The sequence below is a fragment of the Styela clava genome, chromosome 9 (genome assembly GCF_964204865.1).
Source record: "Styela clava chromosome 9, kaStyClav1.hap1.2, whole genome shotgun sequence".
NCBI lineage: Eukaryota > Metazoa > Chordata > Ascidiacea > Stolidobranchia > Styelidae > Styela > Styela clava.
The window spans coordinates 4,348,585-4,356,392 of record NC_135258.1 but is presented as its reverse complement, the minus strand read 5'-3'; positions in this window follow the sequence as shown (position 1 = coordinate 4,356,392).

The following is a 7,808-nucleotide window of genomic DNA, read 5'->3' as shown; positions in this document are numbered from 1 at the left end:
AAAATGCGACAGATTCCGGCCCCTTTCCCAGAACAACAACATAATAACAAAACGATACATATGCCTACTTTGAGTCCAAGAAATCCATTCTATTTTATCGATATGTCCACTAAAATTCCAGCCGTATGTTAAAGAAATTGTGCCGAATGTCATATGGGGTAAAAAAATTTGAACTGTGATATTTCCCTAGTGCGACTCAGAGAAGAAAATCGCGTGCCAAGAAACGTCATAAAAAAACATAGGTAAAGACTAGTCATTCATTTATTCAATTAGGTGTTTTGAATTGTCACCCCAAACAATGCTATAAATAAGTATTTGTGGCTATTTAATTCACAATTAAACGACAGCGAAGTATGGTCCACGTCTAAAATTTCATACTGGTTATTTCATTTTACACACTTTTTCACAAAAATAAAAACGTTCATAAAACGTTTGCACTTTTACTCAGAACAAGAAACAATGCGACATTTTGCAGTAACTCAGTTTAATTTGTCATTTTTGGGTTTTAGCTGAGTTGACAGTGGTTAAAATGTATGAGAAACGGTGCCTTGTTGATGGAGGAGTGAAAATTCTATGAAGAATTGAGATCTTAATTTCACTCATCTTGGTAATCCCACACTACAATCACAGTGAATTTACCAATTTGTTTAACCCAGACGTTCAAATTACGACCAGTTTTCTCTGCAGTTCATTCAATCGTTGGAATCTACTGAGCCATAAATTTATATTTGCACGTAAATCCTTCCATGAAGCAAAAACAACTATTATTAGAAAATATTTTGTGTCGTAATATCACTTCATTCTCGTGTAAATATCAGAAGTAGTGAAAATATATAAGATTTTCTCATGAATAAATCAGCAATATTAACAACAGGAAAGAAATAAGGCGAGGTCTCTTTTAAGATTGTCATAACTTATAAAGTTGTTTAATTAATTAATGGGTAACGGAAATTACAATCTGAAGTAAGTCGAAACTTTTTTAGCATTAAATTATAATGTGTGGTGATATACTACTTCATTCGCTGTTTACAAATTTTAAACAACGGATTTGCGAACTTATACGACAATAATGGGCGCTCCAGAAGTACTAGTGGTAGGAGTATGTTCACTTGGCTAACACAGACAGCCCCCGAACTCGTATTAGAGCTAAAATAAAGAAAATCGGAATAAAATTATGGCCTAACCCTAACCTGTTACACATACTACGTGAGTACCCGCGAAACAAAATCTGGGTCGGCGGTATGCGACTATCACTGGACTGGGCAGTGAATACTAGATTTGTTAGGTAGGTCGATTGGAAATAGTTTTCAAGGCGTGTGCGTATTCTCTGGACGTATATTTCAAACTTGAACCCATGTTAGGTTAGGTGATATCATTAGACATTTTAACAAGCCAGAATAAATCAAAAACTGCTTGTTTTTAGCAAGGGCATAATCAGCATAAAATTTTATTCCATGGCGGAAAGCAATTGTTGTTTTCAATGAGACGTAAACCGACGCGTACACGGACCTTTTGCTCCGAACAGGGCCATGTATAAGCAGTCTCTAAATACGTCATGAATAACTTGCAGTACTGTACACCAGGAGTGTGCAACCTTTATTATAGGAGGGCCAGATACAAGTAACTGAGTGATGCCGCGCCGCACCTAGAAAGGCTCTGAATACGAGAAATGCAACTTGCGAAATTTCCTAATTATTAAATAAAAATATTGAGGCCGAAAACCTAATTAATAAACGCGTGTAGTGAGATTTGTTCATTTTAGGTCAATTTAATACAGTGCTTGAAGGAGGGATGTCCAATTCAAATTTATTATTCGATTATCGCGACCTTCGAATATCGTTTTTTTGTGGTATTTAATAAAGTATCTGCCATCCTTGCGTTCTCTCTCAGCGGTCAACTTTTGCCGTTCTCCCACTCTCCGCAGTCTTCGTTTAGCCTAGCCTATAGTCGGCCAACGCCATAAACAAACATACAGTTAGTTCTAGAATGTTATTTGGTATTGCTCTTATCTTTCTTCTTTCTATGTGTATCTATTATATTCAATATGCAGTCATCTAATTCTAACATGCATTTGTCACAAGTTTTAAACATTACTGTTTTTTATGCAAATATTATGTCAGAGTTTTATGTGGGCTTGGAACGGATTAGGGCATTCACAGGTAAAAGGCGTCCCTACTCACGAAAGTTTTTACCTACGAAAGGCTCCCGGATAGAATTAATTTCGTAGGTTGCATGCACAAAACAAAAACATTGTTTATTTTCGTCTCGGATCTTAAGGCATTGTTAGGGGTTCTTGCCAAAATGTTGAGGTAAAGTGCATCGATTTCTAAAGAAAACTTTGACTCTTGTTCAAATTTATTGTCACGCCGGTTCTAAACGATTTCAGTGAGAAACGTTTTATAACATTGTATATTTTGCAATAGAATTTTGCTAGCTAGTTTTGTTAATATGACAGTGGCACTCAGGTACTGGTATAAGCTTTGAGGCGCAAGGAGATTGGAATTGCTCGCACGTACCAGATTAACTAAACTAGAAACTTGAAACACCAATAAAAAGTGATATTTCTCCGCGGGCAGCATAATTTTTTCTGTTGTTTGCATTTGGCTCGCAGGCCGCCGTTTGCACTCCAAATTTTGAACAATGGATCTGCGAATTTATACGACAATAATGGGCGCTCCAGAAGTATGTGTACCAATATCGAGGTAATTAATTTTGTTCGCATATTTTACATCAAGCTATGTAAAGGGAATGAAACCTATGGGCAGGGGGTATGTTCACTTGGCTAACACAGATAGCACCCGAACTCGCAATAAAATTAAAATAAGGAAAATCGAAATAAAATTATGGCCTAACCTAACCTGGGTTCACTCCGACTTCTTTTTCTTATTTTCCGAACAGGGCCATGTATAGGCAGACCTTGAATACTTCATGAAAAACTTACGGTACTGTTCACCATTGATAAACCATAATGTGTGGTGATACACTACGCCAATGGCTGCATACAAATTTCGGCGCTCCAGAAGTATGTGTACCAATAGGGAGGTAACTAATTTTGTTTGTTTATTTTACATCAAGCTGTGTAAAGGGACTGAAACCTATTAGCACAGGCATGTTCACTTTGCTAACACAGACAGTCCCCAAACTCATAATAGGACTAAAATAAGAAAAATCGTAATAAAATTAAGGCCTAACCTTAACCTGGTACACAAACTACGGGGATACCCAACATTTTGGTTGGCTGGGGTCGGTTCTGGGCAAAATTACAACCTTTTTTATAAAATAAGCATGTTACTATTCTTCGCAAATGTGTTGAAGTAAAATATTTAGTGTATGTGTGATACTATACTATCGCTCAGTATATTATCTATACTATACAGCATTTTGACTTAATGATATAACTTTAAATATACACGTAAAGCATCATAATAGATTCAACAGTGGAATATGGGGTGGATATAATCATTATTCATGTTATATGGATCCCGTATACGAGACATAATAGTTCATCGCCTCAAAGAATTGCAAAAACTTCACCATTACTAGATATCCTAGTGGCGATATCACACTACAATCACAGTAAATTTACCAATTTGTTTTACCCAGACGATCGAATTACGACCCCCTTTTCTATGAGGTTCATTTTATCGTTAGAATCTACTGAGCCGTAAATTCAGTTTTGCACGTAAATTCTTTCCTAACGCAAAAAACAGCTATTATTAGAAAATATTTTGTGCCGTAATATCGCTTCATTCTCGTGTAAATGTAAGAAGTCGTAGAAATATAGAAAATATTCTCATAAAAAAATCGGCAATATTTACAACAGATAAGAAATACGGCGAGGTCACTTTTAAAATGCCTTGTTATGAGTTATCGTGTTGTATAATTAGTAAGTAAAGGAAATTACAAGTCGAAGTTAGTCGAGCAATTTAAAAAGGTATTTCCATGTTCAAAGAAATTTGAATATATTCCATTTCATTCCAAATGAAGTTGTGCAAAATCGTTCAAACAAACGTAGTTATTTGTTATATATAATTTCCACATTGATAATAAAACGCAAATTTCAGACGACAATATCTTCGGAACGAGCGAAACGGCGCCTCAGAAGTATGTGTACCAATATGGAGGTAACTAATTTTGTTCGCCACAAGTTGTGTAAAGGGACGGAAGCATACGGGCAAGCGGTATATTTACTTAACTAACACAGACAGTCCCCAAACTCGTAATAGAACTAAAATAAGGGAAATCGGAATAAAATTAGGTCTAACACTAACCTGGTACACATACTACGGGAGTACCCGTGAAACAAAATCTCTGTCGACCGTTTGCGGCTATAACTGAACTGGGAACTGAATGAGGTCGTTTGGTATATTAGTTAAGGATATGAAAGTTACAGAAAGAATTATTCTTTACTAAGGGAATATCCGAGATCTCTTATGCGTATTCCCTGGAAGTATATTTCAAAAGTTATCACCGTTTAGGTTAAGTGAATCTTTATTACTCTCTAATAAGCCAGAATAAATCAAAAACAGCTTGTTTTGAGCTAGAGCGTAGGCAGCCCAAAATTTTATTCCATGGCGGAAGACAATTTTGTTTTCAATGAGACGTAATCCGACGCGTACACGTACATTTCGCTCCGAACAGGGCCATGTATAATTAGTCTCTGAATACTGCATGAATACCTTGAGGTACAGTACACAGGGAGTGTGCAACCTTTATTACAGGAGGGCCAGATAAAACTAACTGGGCGGGGCCGCACCCAGAAACTCGACCTACGAAAGGCTATGGATACGAAAAATTGGACTTACAATAATCCTTTTTGTAAAAATATTGCTTCAGCTAACGTAAGGTTCCCTTAAACGCGTGTAGAGATATTTGTTTATTTTAGGTCAATTTAATGCAGTGCTTGAAAAAGCGATGTCCAATTCGAATTTAGTATTCGAATATCGCGACCTTCGAATATCGTTTTTCGTGTTAAAAAGATACCTAATATGGCGCACATATCATAGCGCCGCCGTCCACGTTTTGATTTAATAAATTATTTGCCATCCCATTGGCCCGTTTGTTTTCCGCGGGTACAATGAAAATAGATGGAATAAAAAATAAATAAATAAATTTGATTTTCATGTATGGGTGTGCTCATTTCCGTTGATTACGTTCTCTATTAGATGTCAACTTGTGCCATCTCCTCCGACCACCCTCCTTCTACTCTCCGTGTTTTCGTTTAGCCTAGCCTAGCCCCTAGTCGGCCAACACCAAATGCAAACAAACATCCCGATGCTAGATGTTATACGGTATTGCTCTGTTCTTTCTTCTTTTCATGCGTACCTTTTCTATTTATTATGCAGTAATCTAATTCTAACACGTATTTGTTACGGGTTTTGACCATTATTATAATTCATACAAATATTATGTGCGAGTCTTGTGCGGAGCCATGGGACGGATCAGGGCATTTACAGGTAAAATGCGTTCCTGCTTACTAAATTTCCTACGAAGAGTTTCCGTAGCGAATTAATTTCGTAGGTTGCATGCACAAAAACTTGTTTATTTTTGTTATTGATCTTACGGCATTGTTGGGGGTCCTTGCAGAAATGTTGAGGTAAAACGCATATCGGTAAATTTCTAAAGAAAACTCCTATTCAAATTTATTGCCACGTCGACCCTAAACGAGTTCAGTGAGAAATACGTTATTATAACATTGTGTATTTTGCAACAGGATTTTGTTGGCTAGTTTTGCTAATATAACAGTGGCACTCAGGTACTGGTATATGCTTTGCGACGCACGCAAAGAGATTGGAATTACTTGTCCGCACCAGATTAACTAAATTAAAAACTCTGTAAACAAATTTTAAACAACGGATTTGCGAACTTATTTGACAATAATGGGCGCTTCAGAGGTATTTGTACCAATATGTAAATAAATAATTTTGTTCGCCTATTTTACATCAAGTTGTTTAAAGGGTCTGAAACCTTTGAGCAGGGGGTATGTTGACATGGCTAACACAGACAGTCCCCGAACTCGTAATAGAACTAAAATGAGGAAAATCGGTATAAAATTATGGCCTAACCTTAATCTTGTACACGCACTACGGGGGTACCCAAATTTATAACATTCTTTATAAAATATGCATGTTACTATTAATCGCAAATGTGTTGAAGTCAAATAATTAGTATATATATGTGGGTGATACTATGCTTTCGCTTAGTATATTATCTATCGTACTATACTATATCGGATATTGACTTAAGGATATAACTTTAAATCTACACGTAAAGCAACATAATGGGTCAACAGTGGAATATGGAGTGGATATAATTATTATTCATGTTATATGGATCCCGTATACGAGACATAATAGTTCATCGCCTCAAAGCATTGCTAAAACTTCACCATTACTTAGTATATTAGTGTTGATATCACACAACAATCACAGTAAATTTACCATTGTGTGCCTTACCCAAACTATCGAGTTAGGACCCCTTTTCTCTGGTGTTCATTCAACCGTTACAATCTACTGAGCCGTACATTTAGGTTCGCACGTAAATCCTTCCATAACGCGAAAACAACTATTATTAGAGAATATTTTGTGGCGTAATATCGCTTCATTCTTGTGTAAATGTCAGAAGTAGTGGAAATATAGAAAATTTTCTCATGAATAAATCGGCAATATTTACAACAGGAAAGAAATACAGCGAGGTCTCTTATAAGATGCCTTGTTATAATTCATCATGTTGTTTATAATGAGTAAGTAACGGAAATTGCAAGCTGAAGATAGTCGAACGTTTTTAGCATTTTGTTGTTATTTCCATTTTTCAAGAAATTTGAAAACATTCCGTTTCATTCGAGATGAATTTGAGCAGAATCGTTCAAATATTCGTATTTGTAATTTGATATTTGTACAGGTATTTGTAATATATAATTTTCACATTGAGAAAAAACGCAACTTTCAGACAGAAAAATACCTTATAGAGCGATTGTAATAAAATCTGGGTCGGCCGTTTGCGACTATCACTATCAGTTGTTAGGTAGGTCGTTTAGTGATAGTTAAGGATATGAAAGTCATATACATGATTAATCTATGACTAAGGGAATTCTTAAGATCGTGTGCGTATTTACTGGAAGTATATTTCGAAATTTATCTCCAGTTAGGTTAGTTGATATCAATAATTAGACATTGTAATGAGCCATAATAAATAGAAACTGCTTGTTTTCAGCAAGAGCGTAGGCAGCCTAAAACTTCATTCTATGACGGGAGGCAATTTTTGTTTTCAATGAGACGTGATCCGACGCGTACACGGACCTTTCGCTTCGAACTTGGCCATGTATAAGCAGTCTCTTAATACCTCATGAATAACTTGCGGTACTGTACACCACTTCTAAACCATAATGTGTGGTTATATCCTACATTATTCGCTGTATACAAATAAAAACAACGGATTTGCGAACTTATACGAAAATAATGGGCGCTCCAGAAGTATGTGTACCCATATGGAAGTGACTAATTTTGTTTGCCTAATTTACATCAAGCTATGTAAAGGGAATGAAACCTATGGGCAGGGGGTATGTTCACTTGGCTAACATAGACAGTCCCCAAACTCGCAATAGAACTGAAATAAGGAAAGTCGGAATAAAATTATTTCATGATTTATGTTCTAACCCCAACCTGGTATACACACTACGAGGTACCCAAATTTTTGCCTGTCTTGGGGCCGGTTCTGTGCAAAATTATAAAATTCATTATAAAATGAGCATGTTACTATTCTTTGCGAATGTGCTAAGATAAAATAATTAGTATATGTATGATACTATG